Consider the following 20,095-nt stretch of genomic DNA (forward strand, 5'->3'; position numbering starts at 1 on the left):
ATTTCTTTTTTCAAACATTTTCATGAAGATTTTTCAACTTTTGACGGACATGCCATGCAAAATTAGAATTTTAACAAAAGAAAATTTCCCAAAAATTTTTCAAAATGCTTTGATTTGATGAGAAGGTGAATATTTTGTGTTTAAAACTCCAAAAAGTATTTTATATGAATATTTCAAAAATCACCAAAAACATGCCTTACGATATCCTTCCTACCATGAAAAATTGCTGAAAAATAAAAAGTCCCAGAAATGTCTTAAAATGCAAGATTATGTCGTAAAACATGCTACCAGTTGAATATTTTGTGTTTAAAACTCTAAAAAGTATTTTATATGAATATTTCAAAAACCATCCAAAACATGCCTTACTATAGCCTTACCATCATGAAAAATCGCAAAAAAATAAAAAGTCCCAGAAATTTCTTAAAATGCAAGATTATGTCGTAAAACATGCTGCCAGGTGAATATTTTGCGTTTAAAACTCCAAAAAGTATTTTATATGAATATTTCAAAAACCATCCAAAACATGCCTTACTATAGCCTTACCATCATGAAAAATCGCAAAAAAATAAAAAGTCCCAGAAATGTCTTAAAATGCAAGATTATGTCGTAAAACATGCTGCCAGGTGAATATTTTGTGTTTAAAACTCCAAAAAGTATTTTATATGAATATTTCAAAAATCACCAAAAACATGCCTATTATAGTAAGGCATGTTTTGGGTAATTTAAAAATAAATTTTTAACATCTGACCAGAAATTTGGGTTTTGTCAAAAAAAAATCAAAAACAGAATTTCCCAAAGAATTGGGTTTTGTCTATTTTCATGAGAAATATGCAAAACAGATAACATTTTGAAAAAAAATCAAAAATTATTTTTCAAAATTTTCAACATTTGACCAAAAGTTTGGGTTTTCACGACAAATTCCAAAAAAATCAATTTTTCCAAAATTTTCAAAACACTATTTTCATGAGAAATATGCAAAACAGATAACATTTTGAAAAAAAATCAAAAATTATTTTTCAAAATTTTCAACATTTGACCAAAAGTTTGGGTTCCATCCATCCATCCATTTTCATCCGCTTATCCGTTACCGGGTCGCGGGGGCAGCAGTCGCCACCCAAATCACATTGCACCGTACCAACCCCCCTGAACCTTTCTGCGGGTGTTGAGTCCACTGGAAGATAAAATTTTGAAAAAAAAAAAATTTTTTTTTCAACATTTAAACAAAAATTTAGGTTTTCATGAAGAATTCCGAAATTTTTATTTCCAAAAAACTTGTTAAAAAGCTATATGTTTTATTTTCACAGATGTTTTTCAAAATTTTTCTACATCTGACCAAAAATTTGTGTTTTGACGACAAATTCCAAAAAAGAATTTCCCAAAAATTTTAAAATATAATTTTTGATTTTTTTTTCTAAATGTTATCTGTTTTGCATGTTTCTCATCAAAATACAGCGTTTTGAAAATCTTTGGATTTTTTTTTTATTTTTTGTAAAACCTAAATTTTTGGTCAGATTTATAAAAATTCTGATTAACATTTTTGAAAAAGAAAACGTCAAAATACGTTTTTTTGCATGTTTCTCATCAAAATAAAGCTTTTTAACAAGTTTTTTGGAGAAAAAAAAAATCGGGATTTTTTTTGCCAAAACCCACCTTTTTGGTCAAATGTTGAAAATTTTGAAAATAATTTTTGATTCTTTTTTTCAAAATTTTAGCCTTTTTGATTGTTTCTCATCAAAATATAGCTTTTTGGAAAGTTTTTGGGGAAAGTTTTTGGATTTTTTTATTTTAATATTTCAGCAGAACCCAAACTTTTGGTCAGATGTAGAATTTTTTTTCTGAAAACAAAATTTTACATTTTATCTTTTCTGCATGTTTCTCATCAAAATATAGCAGACTGAAAATTCTTTTGGAAATTTCTTTTTGGAATTTTTTTGACAAAACCCAATTTTTTGGTCAGATGTTAAAAATTTTAAAAATAATATTTGATTTTTTTTCAAAATGCTATATTTTGATGAGAAACATGCACAATGAAATAGAATTTTGAATCTTTTTTTCAAAAATGTATTTTAGAATTTTTCTACATTTGACCAAAAATTTGGGTTTTGTCAAAAAAAATTTCAGAACGCTATATTTTAAAGAGAAATATGCAGTAAAGATAAAATTTTGAATTGTTTTTTAGAAATTTTTTTTACATCTGACCAAAATTTTGGGTTCTGCCAAAACATAAAAAAAAAAATCTTTCAAAATGCTATATTTTGATGAGAAACGTGCAAAAAAGCTAAAACTTGAATTTGACCAAAAAGGTGGGTTTTGCCAAAAAAAATCCCGAATTCTCTTTTTCCAAAAAACTTGTTAAAAAGCTATATTTTGATGAGAAACATAAGAAAAGATCATATTTTGAATCCTTTGTTTTATCAATTTTCCAACATCTTACCAAAAATGTGGGTTTTGCCAAAGAATATCCAAAAAAAAATCAAAACATTATATTTTGATATGAAACATGCAGAAAAGATAAAATTTTGAAAAAAAAATCAAAAATTGTCAAAGATTTGGGTTTTACTGAAGGATTCCCAAAAAAAACATTTTTCAACATTTGACCAAAAATTTTGGGGTTTCTGACAAATTCCAAAAAAACAATTTTTCCAAAACATTTTTCAAAACGTTAGAGAAACATGCAGAAAAGATAACATTTTGAAAATAATATTAAAAATTTTCCAAATTTTCAACATTTCACCAAAAATGTGGATTTTGCTAAAAAAATTTCCCAATAAAGTTTTTCCAAAAACACGCATACAATTTAAAAAAAAAAATTGGGGTTTTTACCAAATAATTAAAAAAATGTATAAACATTTTTTCAAAATGCCCTAATTTGGTGAGATACACGCAGAAAACAGATTTTTTAAATTTTCTTTTTCAAATATTTTCATGAAAAATGTTCAACTTTTGACCAACATGATATGCAAAATTAGGATATTACCGAAACATAAAAAAAAACCTAAAAGTGTTCTCTAAATGCTTCCTTCATAATTTTTCATCATCTGAGTAAAAATTTGTTTTTTGTCGAAAAGGTTTTTTAAAAATTCTCTTTTTAATTTTTTTCTTAATTCTCTTAATCCTCTAATTTGATGAGAAACATGCAAGCTTTGTGTTGGCTTCATACTTCATTGTGTTAAAAGTACCCATAAACTAGAGGCTACAGTAAGGTCTCTAATCAGAGCAATCCCAGCCGTTATCAGAGGGGTGTAGCAGCAGCAGCAGCAACAGTGCTGGTTTCCTCCTGGTCTCTGCTTTAATTACTTGCTTCTGCATTTACATGGAGGAGGGTAACTGGGGTGATTGTGCCTTATCACCTATCTGGGAGAATAAAAGCTCACCCAATTATTTTGTTTGGATGCTAATGATTGCGTTTCATTAGCGGACGCTCTCAGCACCTCCTCACCCAGTAAATGAATGAATATGCTGTAATTTCAATTATTGGAATTATGAAAATTGCTTTTAAAAAGACGACACGGGTATCATCAGCTTTCCACTGTGACATAATGCCATTCTAATTTTCCATAATAGTTTTAATTGTCTGGGTCCCCACTGTGCATTAATCATTTAACTGTATTGTCTTTTTCCCCTTGTGCAAACACCTAAACCCAGCAAACTCCCACGTGCTTCTCCCATCCCATCTTTGGAAATACAAAATCCCAATCAGCACGGTTATCTTAAGACTGATGAGAGACGAGGAAAACAGAGAGGAGTTGGAGATGAAATCAGAACTTTCTCTTCATCTGTTTAGTATCACTGTGACCAATTCAACTCAAAAACAGCCTTCATGCAAATTCCCACGGTGGAGTATAATTCAACACAGCGCCCTCTATCTCGACTACTGCTAAAAGTTTTCCGTACAGGCTTAAATGGATGAGGACAGAGACAATTTGTTGTTTTGTTATTGACTTGAACTTGATTTAAATAATAATGTTTTGTTATTGACTTGAACTTGATTTACGTAAAGAAAATAAATAAATAACAGTCACAGATACATCAGTAAGAAGCAGATGTGGTTCAGGAGTCACGTGTTGACCTCTGCTCTGGTTCAAGGTCACAGAAAACTGTCAGTCAGAAATCAATGATTGTGGGTTAGCACAGAAAAAAGGTGCTTTTACTGTGCTTGCAAATAATGCCTGGTTGTAACAATGCAAACCCTTTGGGGGCATTTTTATTTTTGCCACTGGCTTTGATTTGCCCTTGTGTTGCCATGCGGTCATTGTGAACCCAAGTGAAAGGTTTACGTTAAGCTTTTTTTGGTTTCACTTACATTTTTTGTCATAGTTGATTGGACTGCAGTTGCACTAAAGGTTTAACACTGATTTTAGTTCCAAGTGATGTGTAACATGAATCGGTTCTTCATGAAAAAACACCGTCTTACACCGAAAAACAAATAAATAAATAATAAATAATAACAATAATAATCATACATAACATAATTCTCAGCAGCATAATTGCAGAAATTATGAGAATTCACTGAACAATTTCTTTTAATGTACAAGACGTTTCTTTATTTATTTTAAGCCAAATCCAGTAGCTCTACTGACAACGTGTGTTTTTCAAAGACATCTTTTTTCCCTTGCATTTACACAGGGATCGTCTGTAGTACTTTTTGTTGCCATGGTTGAGATGGTGTCTCTTCAAACCTTTCTTTGAAAGCACAAATAGGTCAGCGGTCAAGGATGTCACACCACGTTTAATGACAACAACTATGTCTTTGTGACAAACCTGACCTCCTTCTCCTTCTAAACATGGAGACTGAATTTTCAATTACGACAAACCTGACCTCCTTCTCCTTCTAAGACTGGATTTTCAATTATTCTCTATGACTTTTTTTATCTTGATAATACAGATATTGCCAGAGTTGCCAGATCAGTAAAAAATACCCTTTAATTATGTTCACAATCAGGAATGTTGTGTTGGTGACACAGCTCTAAAACTGGTATTTTCTAAATATAATAATAGCCGTTAAGCCACTGTGTAGTCAACTTTGTTACTTACGTCCTCGTAAGCTTGGTCTCCACGTGGTCTCCATCGCCTCATTGGAGAGCCGCCCACCCCGTATTACGCAGCGTGGGCTTGGTGCGTGGGGACAACGTGTCGCAATAAATCCATATTTCCAGCAGGACTCCTGGAATAGTCTGTTAAATGGAGCTTTCTTCTTCTTTGAAGACGTAGGCTCTTCTTCTGTCTCCTCATTAGCTCTTTTACCCTGCACAAAGAAACCCTACAAAGACGTTTGTTTTCTCTTCATTTTGTTAGCTTAGGGGGTTACAATTTAGCGGTAAAGTACTACGTGTTACTGGCCGGAGTAAAGAATTATGAGGAAGAGGAGATAAAAACATCAGTGATCGCTAAGACTCTAGCTAATACGTTATATTACTGAAGTTAATTAGTTAATAAGCAGTTACTTGCAAAACAACACAGGTCACATTTCCTATTATTTTCTTCTAACGTTTTTGCGATTATCCTGGTTTTCCACAGACGACCAACTGCCTCCAGCATTTCCTACTGTTAAAGCCAAAACAACTGCTGTCAGACGAAGGGCCTGTAAGTCAAGTTACGCAACTGTCCCGTTTATTTATTCACCAGTCCGTGACTGTGGTGCAGAGAGCAGAGGCGTGCAGCAGCAGCAGCTCCACCACAGGAGAACGTCTGACTGACAGCCTCGAGGAGCTCTCCACCGTCTCCTCCATCACTCCTGGAGAGGGAGGAGGTCAAGTGCACCCCCTCAAACAAACACACACTCGGATGCCAATGCAGAACAACCTTGCCGAGGCTTTTTAGCCGCAGCTATTTTTCTTAAAACCTCATGTCATCAAGAGCACCAGCGGCATCTCTCCCAGACTCGATCTTGAACCTGGAGAAAGGGGAAGGAGGAGAAGTGTGGGCCAGGAACCCGGGCAGGAAAATACCACGGTGTGTTTGAAGAATCATGCACCAACCTCCACATGCTTCTCTGTAGTGTGCTTAAAAAAGAGAGGGAAAACAGGCTGCAAGGACGAAACGAACCCACACAAAAATCCAACCATCAATAAAACTGGTCCATGTTGTGTTTACACTCAGGGCCGTCCTTCATATGCCATAATACTGTAGGAACAAAAGATTTCATCCAATGCATCTTTAATGCATAAATACCAGACAGATCTGAAATTGATCACCTATGTCTAAAATCTGGCCCAGGGCACAATCGTTGCACACAGACAGCTTTTGTGTGGCCGACAACTTTGGACTTAAAACTAAATTCATTGGTCTGCCTTCATTAGCTTGTTTTTTTTAACAAGGATGTTCAGAAAAGTCCCAATTGACTCTGATTCTGTTGCTATCTTTTAGCTATTTTCTGAGCTGACGTCTTGTATCTTGTATCTCTTTGTGGCCTTATTCATACATAAAATATATAAATGCATCTTTATATCTATCGTTTTATTTATCCCTTACTGTCTTTGCTTTTCTTTCCTGATTTCTTTAAATCAATTTATTTCCTTTTTCACATTCGCACATTAAAATGTTTTACAATAATGAAAGGTGAGAGTTTGAATGAGAGGGAAATTAAAGAACAATTTTCCCGATCAACGCATTAATGACAGTAGCAGACATCACACCGACACACCTGAGCCATTCACATGAGGCCCACATGAAACCAGCTGACCAGACTAGACCCTGACCAGACCCAGCTGACCAGACTAGACCCTGACCAGACTAGACCCTGACCAGACCCAGCTGACCAGACTAGACCCTGACCAGACTAGACCCTGACCAGACCAGACCCTGACCAGACTAGACCCTGACCAGGCTGACCAGACAGACCCTGACCAGACTAGACCCTGACCAGACTAGACCCTGACCAGACTAGACCCTGACCAGACTAGACCCTGACCAGACTAGACCCTGACCAGACTAGACCCTGACCAGACTAGACCCTGACCAGACTAGACCCTGACCAGACTAGACCCTGACCAGACTAGACCCTGACTAGACCAGACCCTGACTAGACCAGGCCCAGCTCGGTCTACTGCCCCTTCAGCCCACTTCGTATCCACACCAGACATATAAGAATTCTGTCTGATTTAAAAGCTCCGTGTTGCTAACGGCATGTCAGGAAAGTTGTTTGGGTTTAAACTAGAGTGCACATGAGTTCCCTAATAAAGTGGACACTCACAGTTTAATCAAGTGAGATGAAAAGAAAACACTACTATCAATGTAGAGCCAAACAGTGGCAGGAGTTTCACCGTGGATTCACTGGAACTGAGAACAGATTCAATTATACACACACTCATAACCTAATAAGAATAATAGTAGTAGTAGTAGTAGTAGTAGTAGTGATAGTAGTAGTAGTAGTGGTAGTAGTAGTAGTATCTAGCATCATGTCAGTCTAATCCCAAAGTTAAGTTTACAGCAGTGATGCAGCCCTGTGCCTTTATTTTTCTTTTCTTTTTTTCATTTTGTTCTGTTAGTTTTCTAGGTGACTTTGAAAAGAAAGTTGTAGAAGAAAGCCAGTACATGGCAGTAATACAACTCAAAGAATTAAAACTTAAAGAAGAAATATAAAAAAAGAGCTAAAAACAAAAAAAAATCAGTAATACAACTCAAAGAATTAAAACTCAAAGAAGAAATGTAAAAAAAGAGCTAAAAAAAAAAACTACAATCTGAGATGGTTGAAGGATCTGAGTCCCAGCTACAGGTACTTCACTCCAAATGTAACGACATTAAAAAAAGCTCTGACGTAAACAGGAACCAAGGACTAATGTCTTTTATCTTCATAAAACATATTAATGTCCAGGAGTAGAGAGTGGAGTGGACTTATTTGAGAAGAGCTTCTCTAAAGTACTCGCATACCTTTCTCCGTTTATTTATCCTTACATTTTAATGTACGTTAAAGGAAAAAAAAGTATTTCATATTTTTTACCAGTCGTCCGTTCAGGGTCTCTTTGACAACAGAAATCAATCCGCTTCTCTCTGACTGCTTCATCTTTGCTGCTTCCAAGGTTCCACGGCCTGAGACTGGGAGCAGCTCTTTACACAATTGTGCCACCTGCTGGAAGAGAAGGGTTAAACGTAGAAAAGTTAACTGTAGAGCATAAAGCAGAAGAAAAATACTCACACAGTAAATTCACTGATAAATAAATGATGAAAAACAATGGATGGATGTTTTAATGTCAGGGTGTTCTTCTCAAAATAGAAGATTTTTTTCATCTAAAAGTTTTAAAAACAAGATGGATTTTATAAGAAATAGTGGTGGGTAACAACCACAAAAGAATCCAGATAAAGATGCTCTGTAATTTAATTAATTTAATTTAATTATCAAATGAAAATATTTGAAACAATAAGCAAAAATGTAAAGTTTCAATTACAACCTCTCAGTATAATCGCAACAATTATTATATATTTTTTATTATTATTATTTTTATTATATTATATTATATTATATTATATTATATTATATTATATTATATTATATTATATTATATTATATTATATTATATTATATTATATTATATTATTGTGGTACCAGAACCATTGTAGCTAAGATTACAAATTACTGCTGGTTTAATTCAACTTAGAGGAGGAGGAGGAGAAGAAGGAGGAGAAAGAGAAGGAGGAGAAGGAGTCCCTGTGTCTGCCTGATGGCTGCAAACACAGGCCTCAGAACCACTGAGCAGCTGCTCTTCAGAAACCAGGATACACACTGTAGAGTTTCAGCACGTCTGTCTGAGTCAAGGTGAGGAAAAAGAAGAGGAAGAAAATTCATCAGAAGCGACAAGTTTGTTAGTCCCTTTTCTCTGGTTGATGAGGGCCCAGTTGTAACGGAGCCTCCTCCTCCTCCTTATGTCTAAATATGTTTGACAAATGATTTCAGAGATGAAGATGAAGAAGAAAGTGAAGATGGGTTGTCCTGGTGAAGATGATTACGTACAAACTGAGTTAGAAAAACAGTGTGTGAGAAGGACAGGGACATCAGGAGTGTGTGAGAATGCAAGAGTGTTTGAGAGAGACAGGCACACACACACACACACTCACACACACACACACAGTCTGGCGGCTCTTCTGCATTTCCTAAAAGCAGGAGATTTTTTTTTTACCCACTCACCAAAAATACAAAGAGCAGCTCAGCGTGATCCCAGCAGGGGGCTCTCAGAAAAACCATCAGCTCTGAGAGGAGGGCCAGAGCTGAGACCTCAGTATGGAGAAAAGGCTGTGTAGGAACACACACACACACACACACACACACACACACACTTCATAGGTCCCATAGAAAAGAATGTATCACAGAAATACAGCACAGGCAGGTATGTTCAAACTCTGGTCCAAGGCCCAACCGTTGCACTTTGACATATTGTACTTGGTATATTTTTAAAAAAAATATATTTTGACACTTAATGAGGACGTTAGAACATTTACTTTTTCAGGTGGCAGTAGGAATGAGATCAGTCGGTTTGGATCTATTTTCAAGATTTTTTTCACAAATCTCATGGTAGCTAAAGTTATGTCTGGACCAACTCTTAGATATTCCTTGATAGACAACAACACACTCATCACCACTACGGATTATTTTCTTTTTTGCTTTTTAGAAAAAAAGGGTTAAATTTAAGGCGTGATGGGCATTTTATCTTTTATTTTAGTTTTTAGTTTTTTAGGTCACATCAGCTTGTGTTGCTCTAACATCCGATCTTATGTTGAAACTTCATACGAGAACGAACTATTTCACACTGATTATTAAAAACTAATTGTTTAATAGACCAACTTGCAGTGTAAGAAACCAAACGTTTTAGGAAGACTTAAATAAAGACTAGTCCGGGGAGACGACTCATTCCTCCTGTAGGGGGGGCTGATTTGACCGTCCAGCTCCTCAGACGGACATATATTTACGTACAAACTGGGTTCAGTGTCAGATCTTTGGGGAACGCTCACGCTCACAGGCGGTGCCGTGGACCCTCCCACCATGTTACCATTGTAGCAGCCATTGTAACAGTTTTGTCTGAGCCATATGGGCAGCTTTAGGGATGTGGACCCCCGGCAGCTGAGGCTTTGTCCCCGTGTGGCAGAGGTCGCTGGGATTGTGTTCCAGGCTAATTCCCTCTTTCAGGGAGTGCAGATCAGAGTCTATAATGATCTGGGCGGCCCAGCGCAGGGATTACTGCTGCTGCTGCTGCTGCTGACGCAAACTAGTGTGTGTGTGTGTGTCTGTGTGTAGACAGATATAATGCTTCTCATCTACAGGAATCAATTGATTTCTTGTCTCAGCCTCAAATACATACACACACACACACACACACGTTTGGGTTTTTCCAGCTCATTTCCTTCAGTCCATCTTAAGCAAACGTTATTAGCAGTGAAAGTGACGCCAGTGGAGTGAAAGTAAATGACATCTTGTGTTTCCACTGATCTCCGTTGTCACTCTGAGGATCAACAATGACACAACTGCCAGGATGTTTTACCTCAGTGTCTGTAGAGCAGCAGCTTCTCACACTCTAATAATTAGACTCTAACGACTGATCACACCCTCGTTTACATCCTATCACTTGTTCCAGGGCGGAGAATGTTGCCCTTGGGAGTGATGTGTGGGGCAAGTTTGGTCATTTTAGGGCTTTCTTTTTTCTACTCCACCTATTGAGACATTTTGGATATTGTCTATACCATTTTTTTGTATAATACTTGACTAACTTTTATTGCCTTTTTAGCCAATTGTTACTTATTTAATTAGCAATATCAATCACTGTACAACAGTGTCCAGGCAGCTGTTAGCTAGCTGCTAAACATGAGCTACTTCAGCTACATTTATGTCTGACTTTTTCTAGCCTTATTTTTTATAGTTTTATTGTTAGTTCAAATATGACATCCATAGAATACAGTTGAGTTTGATCTATTGTGATGTGCTAGATTATAGGTGTGTGCTTTAGCTGGTTTTGTTTTTATTATTAAATTAACCTAGTTTTTCTAGAATTCTGGCTCGCTTACGGCTATCTCTGGGTTAACTTTTTGATATCGACCTAGAACATAGAATACTGTAGGTTCATAAACAAATAAATCATTATTGTACTTTTTTTTTACATCTTCCATCTTTTGCACTGATGGAAATTCAATATGTGAGCGAGTCCACGTATATTACATTTGCATATAGATTGAGTCCGAAAAAAGAATTAAACGTGTGAGCAGAGCAAAATAAATCAACATTATATGGAAAAAGGATCAAGGTTCAGATTACTTCAGTCAATGTCAATGACACAAAATATTTCATTATAAAATCATATATTTTCTTAAGTAGAAATATTGTTTTATCCCCTCAGAAATGTACTAATAATATCCCAATAGTACTGCACATTATAAAAAATGACTGAGTAAAACTAACCAGTCTGAATATTAATTAATGTGGTTTTATGCTGAGATACATTATAACTTTTTTTCTCTTTCCTTTGTTTCCACTCTTATACTGTTTGTTTTGCAGCCATCCTTCATCCAGAGTTTAAAAAAAAAAGAATTGGACTTCATTGAAATTCATGGTCTGGAGGACCAGCGAGCACACAAGGCCAGCAGATAATAGGCTGACCCATTTACCCTGCACTTTTATTTCTCCTCCTCTGTCGTCTGTACCCCCACCCCCATCTCTACCTCCTCACCAACCAAACCCCTGGCTTTAGATTGATCGTGGTCAAGGCGAGATGACAGCTGCCTCCTCGGCATTAGCAATGCAAATGAAGAGAAAGATGAAGAAGAAGACGGAGAAGAAGAAGAAGGGGAGAGTCAGAGAGAAGATCAGGATCTAACACAGGTGCTAGAGGAGGCTGTAGAAGAAGGAACGGCTAATGGGACGAAAGGCATCATGGGATACCTCGAAAAAAAAAACAACAACAACAACAATATATTGTCTCAAAATCCTGAATTGTAGCGTTCATTTACAGAATTATAAATTATGTTAAAAGTAGAGTATTATATCATTGAAGGTTGTTAGTGCAGTAAACAAAGACATTATAACTGCAGGGGGAGCTACAATTTCAATTTGCTCTACCATGACTCTAGGGCAAAAAACGTATTCAAACATTTTAGTTGTACTATTTTAACTATTTTGACTTAAACTTTTGGCATTATTAAAGAAGCACAGCTCAATGTTAGCCTCAATGTTGCTCAACGTATATAGATCCAGCAGAGTTCGTTCTTTCTTCAGCACTGAGTTTATGCAACTCTGAGTTCATGTTTGTGTAATTCAGGGTTATTGGTTTTTAGTTTATACCGCAAGGTGTGTGTTTATGCTAACGTGGAGGGAATGTTCTCAAAGAACAGGATCAATTCACAGAATGTATTAAGCAAGTATAGGATGTAGGTTAGCACTCAAGAAAAAATACTTACAAAAATTTGTGCCACAGGAAGGAAACGCCAGCAGGCGATTGTTCCAAAGCTCCACAGAGACGTATCGTCATGGAAACGGCTGCGGCACTTGAGATAAGTGCTGTAGTGGAAACTCAGAGCCAGTCATGTGCACATCAATGACATTTGCTAAAACAAGAGACAGAAATAAAGGAGAAATACACAAAAGTTAGTCGAATAATAAAAAACAAAACGGCTAAATGGAAGGCCTGAATAAACCTAGAAGTTCCACACAAAACTGTTTGAAATTGCCCAAAAGAAGTTGTCTTACTGTTACCCAAAAGTCAGAGTCAAAATAATCAATCATTAGTCCAGAGATTGCTCCAACATTGATCAATTAATATCTTGCTATGAGTTGAAAAATTAACAAAATAAGGTCAGACAAAAGACATAATTTTGCCCTATAAATGCATAATATTAATATTACAATATATATAAATATATTTATTCATAAGTGAGCCAAAGATGAACTAAAGGCAAAAAATACCTGAAAAACAGCAAAAACAAAAATAGGTAGCCAAAACATTTGCTGCAATAACTTAAAATGCTAAATATTAGCCTAGCATTATGGCCCTGATAAATAAATAATAAATTAATAGTAATATTAGCCAATCAAAGTTAAGAGTAATGAGCTAGACTTAAATCAGTCCAATAAATACATACAATAGGGCAACATATTATTCCAAGGAAGCCCATACATCGGACTGTGAAGTGAAGTAAACATTAGCATAACTTAGCTCACAAACATTAGCATAGCACAGCTAGTGGTTAGATTAAACTGTTCAAATGCAATATGTTAAATGAAAAACGCTCCTTTAAAATTGTTCCAGGATGTGATTTCATTCTTCTTCTGTGACATGTATTGATCATTTCCGTGATGACACCTCATCGCTGCAGTTACTTCTCGGAGGCCACCTCAGATTTCACAGGGCCACAGATCGACACAGAGGAGGAACAAGTGAACTTTCCTGGTCCTTTACAAACCCTGGAGTGGTCGTCCTCCCACTGCCAGAGCACAATTCAATTCTGCACACATTCATTCATCTCCTGTGTTCTCTCTGTGTGTGTGTGTGTGTGTGTGTGTGCAGACACACACACACACACACATGCTTGTGTGACAGAGTGAGGACAGCACTCTCTGCCTTTTCTTCATCTGGGAGAAAGTGAAAAAACAGAGTGGGGGTCTTCAGCTCTCTCTCTCTCTCTGTCTCTCTCTCAGAGGATCCTCTCTTACCCCCTGACCTGTCCCCACCTCGCCCTGGGTGGACTCCCCCAGACTCCCTTCTCAGACGTCCCCCTGTCTGTGTGATAGCACTACTCTTTGTGAGAGGCTCAACAAAGAACAGGAAGCCCCGGGGTCTGCAGGGGCAGGACTGAAGGTCAGCTCAATCAGTCTCTGAGTATGATGGATGCAGCACGGGGGGCCAGCAGGGTGGGATCCTGGGGGCCCAGTCACCTGAAAATGCACCAAACAAGATGGTCTAATGCGTGCACCCCTGACCTGGGCTTTATTTTTCAGCACTCATTCTCTCTTTCTGTCCCTCAGACGTTCAAATGCTCTGCTGTGAGTTAATGTATCTGCACACACACACAGTTACTTTGATACAGTGTTGTAATAAAACTGACCGCTGTAGGTGAATCCAACAGACCAATTAAGAAAATCCGAGGAATTTAAATGAGCTAAAGCTTTTTATTATGCTTTAATTTTATTTAATAAAAACGTGGTTAACTTTGAGCTATTTTAGGTTAAATGTAGCCTTTAGCTCATTTTGAGTTTTCCTTTTTTTATAATCTTTGCCAACTTTAGCTCTGTTTATCATGTTGTACATAGCTTTAGCATTTTTTTTTTTTTGCTACTGTACAGTATATGTAGGTTGACTTGACTTTCAGACTGTTCTCGGCTACATTAGATCTGCTTTTAGCTTATTTTTAGCTTTGACAGACTACCTTCAATTTATCTTTTGGTGAGTATTTTCTGACCATAGTATAGTATTGGCAAACCTTTGCCAACCTTTACTACTTCTTTAAATTCTATAATTTCTTTATGGCATTTTTTTTATTTTCTCTGGGTTTTATACCAAATGGTTTGGACATATTTTATTAACATTGTAAAATTGTTTAAAGCTTAGCTTAGCTTAGCTTTTGCTAATAAATTAGGTGCCTGTGAGCTGTAAATGAATAACACAGCCGACTGTATATTTAACAAGATTGCCTGTGTGATAAATCAGTTCATTTGTATTATAGTCAGGGGTGTGATAAAAGGAGCCGTTAGCTCTCTTCTGTTTGCCCCATTTCTAAACACGCCCCGATATTAAGCAACACTGTATATGTTTTTAGGGGACACAAATTTGGACAGGGATATTGACAGAGTCAACTCCGTTCTCAGAGACTCAGAGACTTTATTGACAGAGTCAACTCCGTTCTCAGACCATCCTGCTGACGTCCAGAAGTCTCAGTGCTGCGTCAATAAAAAGCTGAAGAGGACGAAGGGGGAGGAGGAGGAGACAGGGTAGACTGGTGAGTCTGTGGGTGGGTGGGTGGACGAGTGGGTGTGTGTCCACCATCGTCATGGAGACCCCTGTGTGTGGGAATCAGTCCAAACATGACAGGAGTGAGTGTTCGGACTCAAGGTGACTGCAGCCAGGCCACAGCAGCTCCCAGCAGCGGGGACAATGGACGACCTGCTAGTGCTAATGGGAGACACATGTAACTGGATTAGAGTCAGGACACCTGGGGGGTGGGACCACATGGGGAGACACTACACTTGTCTCATCCATCCCTCCCACCCACCAACCAGCCCCTCACTGTCCTGTCTCACTCCATCAAAGCTGCACAAAAAGCAGGAGTCTGCAGAGGAGGGACCACCGTCTGTCCTCCAGGGTGTTTGTTTGACCCAAGAACACACAATGGTTCTAAAGACACAGAGAATACCAGTCATTTGGGGGACAATTGGACATTTCTGTACTGATTCATTTCTGCAGTTACAAACCACAAACATGAATGGGTTAAACTGCCTCAATATCCCAAGAGTTAGCGGTTTGTTAGTTCGATTTAAGCTAACCTTTATCTGTGTTACCATATCTTTTATATCTAGTTCCTGGATAACTGTTAGCTTTTTACAGTACTTTCTTTCACTTTATTTTTGCTCAAAGGCTGGCTCAATACTTTTTGGCCGATATACAGTATTAAACTAAACTAATTATCTTTCTAAAAAAGAAATTGTTGACTTTTTAATTGTTTAGACTTTAGCTATATATTTTAGTAGACACATTTTTGACTGAACTTGTTAGTGTTTTTTTTCCTTGTTTGGTTTTTAATTTTTTTTTTTTTTTTGGCTACTTTTTAAAATCAATATTTATCGTCTTTTTTGACTTTATCTAGTTTTGACTTCAGCCAAGAGGCAAACTGTTCAGTTATTATTTTAAAGCATTTTGCTATCATTTGTGTATTTGTGATAACTTTATTTCCTCTGGCTGTTTTATTTTATTATAAGTAACAGTCAGTCTACTTGTTGACAATATCTGGGCTGAAACGTATTAACCACATTATAGCACAGTAACTTTCAGTTAGTTTGTACTAGTTTATAGACATTTAACCTTAGGCTTTAAGATTTTGATCATACGTCATTGAAGCTGTTTAGAACCAGACATAACGAACCAAAAAGCTGTAATAGTCGATGTTTCCTTAATTACCTTTTCAAATGTTTCCCTGAAGTTGCGTAACACGACTAATTGAATCGTCTACTAAATCTCTACAGTAGTCCCTCCCCCCGCCCCACACACACACGCACAGACACACAGGAATGTAAATCAAACGGAAATAAATCTAAGAGAGAGGTCAATGAATTTCCATTGCTGGACTGTGAATGTGGCCCCTCCGTGCCTCCCTCTCCGCTCATCCCTCATGCCCACTTTTCCTTCTCCCTCCACCCTCCCCCGCTGCAAATTCCTGCACTGGGCCCAAGACGCCCAGTCAATTAATAAGACATTGTCTCCTCCCCTCGGAGCCCCTGCACAAGAGGCCACCCAGGAGCAAGCGGGGCTTTTCCTCTAAAGCTGCTTCACTGGTGGCCTCAAGGAATGCCAATCGCTTTGGGAACAGGCAGAACACTGCAGGAATGGGACGGAAAGAGGTGAGGAGAAAAGGGAGAGGGGGAGCGACGGGCATGGGAAGCTAAATGAAAGAAAGTGCACCCATCATGCTCCTGTGCCGGGGGCAAGCCAGTCAAAAATTAAAGAGCAACAAAAGGAAATGCATTTCACTCCCAAAGATGGGGGGCAGTTCAGCCTCCTACAGTCTGGACCAAAACCTCGGCCTGGGTCTGCACAGACCTGAGAACACACTGGGTCAACGCGCACCTTCTGTTGACCTCAAGTCAACGTACATCCGTTCCCTGATCCTCGTTTTTTTCCCCCCCCCGTTCTTCACCTCATTAATTAAACCAGTCATAACTCATTTACATAAACCTGCCATCACAGCAGGTCGAGTCCCGGCTGAATCTGGTGGTCTTCATTTCTCATCACTGTTCAGAATCAAGAAGGATCGTCTTATCACTCTAAACTAGTGGCCTCAAACATCCGACCCAGCGGCCACTTCTGGCCCACAAACCCCACGTATACAGCCAGCAACTTTATTTTCAGAATTTAATTTTGCTTATAAGCCTTGCCTATAATTTGTTCATTCATTAAATTGCTTTAGTTGGGGGTTGGGGGATGGGTGGGTCATCATACAGTTGGAGGATTTAAGTCATTACTGTACATCTCGACTGTGGTTTATAGAATTGTCTCCAAAAGACTGGGTCGCGACCCTCAGGTGGGTCGCAAGATTTTTTTTTTTGGTCGTCTCGTATCATGTTTCCCAGGAGTTTACGAATAAAATCTATTGACTTGGGTCGCAAAGGTCTGTGACTTTTAAAATATGGGTCCCCAGAAAAAAAGTTTGGGAAACTACTTTAGGTTTATAGAATAGCTATGTTATAGTTGAGAGTTAGTTTCAAAACTTCAACATTTGTCGTCAACAACATTAATCAGTCTACAGTTCCCATCGTTTGTGCCAACGCTCCGAGGAAGGCTCGTCCTTTCATAGTTCAACAACGTTTACAAAGCAAGGTCTTGGCTTTATGAGTACGGCTGAGAGGAACGGCAAAGCCAGCCGCGACCTTGACCTCCCTGCAGTCACATTCCTGCACATACTCTCCGTGGATGTTTAAATACATTTTTAGTATTCATACAATTCCACTCCCAAGGCTTTTCCTCTGATATTTCATTTACATATGAATGACGTTAGCTTTAACAACACCATAACAGCATCCCATCAGTCAAATAAGCTCGAGGAACAGGAGCTGTAGCCGTGAATATGAAATGATGTTGAGGCTGCTGTCGTTCAGAAACAGTACGAAACAAACCTCAAATACTGACTGGTCTGATGAGTTGGTTATTTTTAATCCAGATTAAATTCACTACATTATAAATTCTCTCTCAATTATGATCATCCCAGGATGATGGCTATTTTTTTAAAGTTTGATGATATTGATTTGGGTTTTTTTTTTTTCTTAAACCAATTATTCGTGTCAAGCAGTTAATCTGATTAGATTAGAGTCTGAAAGTTAAAAAAAATCAATCCTGTATCTGATAATCATCTGATTTCATCATGGTGCTATTTATTTGACACTATTCCTGTAAATCAGTTGTTCTCAAATGGGGGGATGTGTACCCTTGGGGGTCGGAATAAAAACTGTTAAATAAATATAAAAATTATATAAAATAAAACAATTTATTTTTTTATCTAAATTATATTGGTGTTTTTTATTATTATTTCAATCAGATCCTTTTGAATGTCCAAAAAGTGTTCCCTTGGTATTTGACTTATTATATTTATAGCTCAAAACAATTGAAGAAAATTCAAACAAATTTTCCACTTTAGTGACTTTCTTTAAATGTCCTACGTTTCCTACAGAGAGAAAGCTGCCATTTAATGTTTCCAATGTAACCGTCACATCACCAAGAACATTGTAGTTATTTTTGTCCTTTTTTCAACAACTAATTCTCTGCCCTGGTTGGACTGTATTTGGCTGAAAAACATCACATAAACAAGACCCGTGGTCCAAAGTATTTCTCATTAGTTTTTGACATTGAATTTTCTAAATAAAGAAGTTGAATGTCCTTGTTCTAATGTCTCAAACATCAAAATGACCTAAAAACCATCTGGGTCGAAATGGTTGTGCGTCCTTGAAAAACAGTTCTGCTACTGATAAATTTGAATTTAAATAGTAATACATTTTTTTAAGTTTCATTGCTAAGTTTTTATTGAGGGAATTTATCTGAGACCTACTGAAAAAAAGCTGCCTTTTGTCACACTGTCCTGTTGAAGTACTGATCCAGGACCTGTGAAAACTGACGTCACGAAGATCAGCAAACACGGGGGAAAAACAAGTTAAAAACACGGCATGAGTTTACGGTAGGATCCAAACAACATGGAACTTACCTGACCACGTCTTGGGCTTGGAGTCTGTAACAAAGGAAGGGTTTTTACGGGTGTGTGTTTTTTTTGTGCGTGTGTTTCCTATATTAGCCTCTTTTTTAAAAACACAGAGCGAGGGGATCAGAGAGTGCAGGCAGAATATACCTGAGCACACAAACACTACACTGCGTTTAGTAATGGATCTCATGTTAGTGCAGAGAGATTTTCAGGTTTTTACGGGTGTGTGCACACACACACGCACGCGCACACACACACACACACACACTGACCCACAGTCTAATGAGTCCCTTGTGCTGAAGTTCCATATTGAGATGCGAGCTGCAGAATTAGAGCAGGCTGAAAGTGCTCTGTGAGTGCTCCTTCTCTATTGTTGTTGTGCATCGTAGTAAAGTGGGGTGAAACCGCGCTGAGTGAACTGAAAGCCCCGCACCACAAAATGAGTTTTTGTTTTTCTAATACGATACAAGAGGACAACATCCACCCAACGGTGGCCTGTGCACAAGCAGATCCTGCTGACTGAACTGGGATCAAACGTCAAAATGGAGAAGAAAATATACACGTGATTAAACACAGAACTACAAACTACAGAAGGTTCTGTCCACTCGTCACGTGACGCTTCCAACAACTCAGTAGATGTTTGTTGATCTTCCGAGGTCTGGGAATGTGTCTCAAAACGAGTTGTTCCCGCGTCACCTGCTTTATGAAGTAGCTCCGCCCACACTCGTACGTGACTGCTGGTGTCGTCATGTACGACCCAAAAGCTATGCACAGATGTTTATTTGGCAAAGCGCCAAATAAACAACAACAGCTCCAGTATATCGTGTTAACATAACAACAAACTAGCGTTGAAATAACAAACTCAACTCTCTCTCTTAGTGGTAGTATAGTACAATACGCTATTTTAGACAAATTCACCAATACCATTATTATAGTATTATAGTAATTATAGTACGGTGTCCGAAATGGTCCAAAAATATCATAGTATATCAAATAAAACTACAATTGTTACTGTTCAGTTTTTAAACCATTTTCAATTTCTTAGACCCGTTCAAACACAAGTCCTGATACACATACTTGTTGTATTTTAGGCAATACTGCCCTCTAGGGGCCACTTAAGTCAATACAGAAGAAGACCAAAAGAAAACAAACACCAAAATGATCATGATGGCGGCAGTAAAGCTCCCGTAAAATAATCACTTTTACGGAAAAAGGACTTAAAAAT

The 20,095-nt window shown here is 37.6% G+C and overlaps 1 long non-coding RNA gene across 3 annotated transcripts; it reads right to left on the reverse strand.

Annotated features, from left to right (window-relative positions):
• Window positions 1-1,113: 1,113 nt before the first annotated feature.
• Window positions 1,114-19,063, reverse strand: LOC112487965 (uncharacterized). 3 transcript variants are annotated; one of them, XR_003051580.1, is made up of 5 exons: window positions 18,877-19,063; window positions 12,376-12,522; window positions 7,940-8,068; window positions 4,820-5,893; window positions 3,973-4,766 (listed from the first exon to the last, which is right to left on the reverse strand). It is a non-coding gene; the product is annotated as an uncharacterized LOC112487965 (long non-coding RNA). The 3 variants fall into 3 exon arrangements; XR_003051579.1 differs by lacking the exons at window positions 3,973-4,766; window positions 18,877-19,063 and adding an exon at window positions 1,114-1,171 and having other exon boundaries at window positions 5,035-5,893; window positions 12,376-14,099; XR_003051578.1 differs by lacking the exon at window positions 18,877-19,063 and having other exon boundaries at window positions 12,376-14,103.
• Window positions 19,064-20,095: the final 1,032 nt, after the last annotated feature.

The sequence above is a fragment of the Cynoglossus semilaevis genome, chromosome 1, assembly GCF_000523025.1.
Source record: "Cynoglossus semilaevis isolate Cse_v1.0 chromosome 1, Cse_v1.0, whole genome shotgun sequence".
Taxonomy (NCBI): domain Eukaryota; kingdom Metazoa; phylum Chordata; class Actinopteri; order Pleuronectiformes; family Cynoglossidae; genus Cynoglossus; species Cynoglossus semilaevis.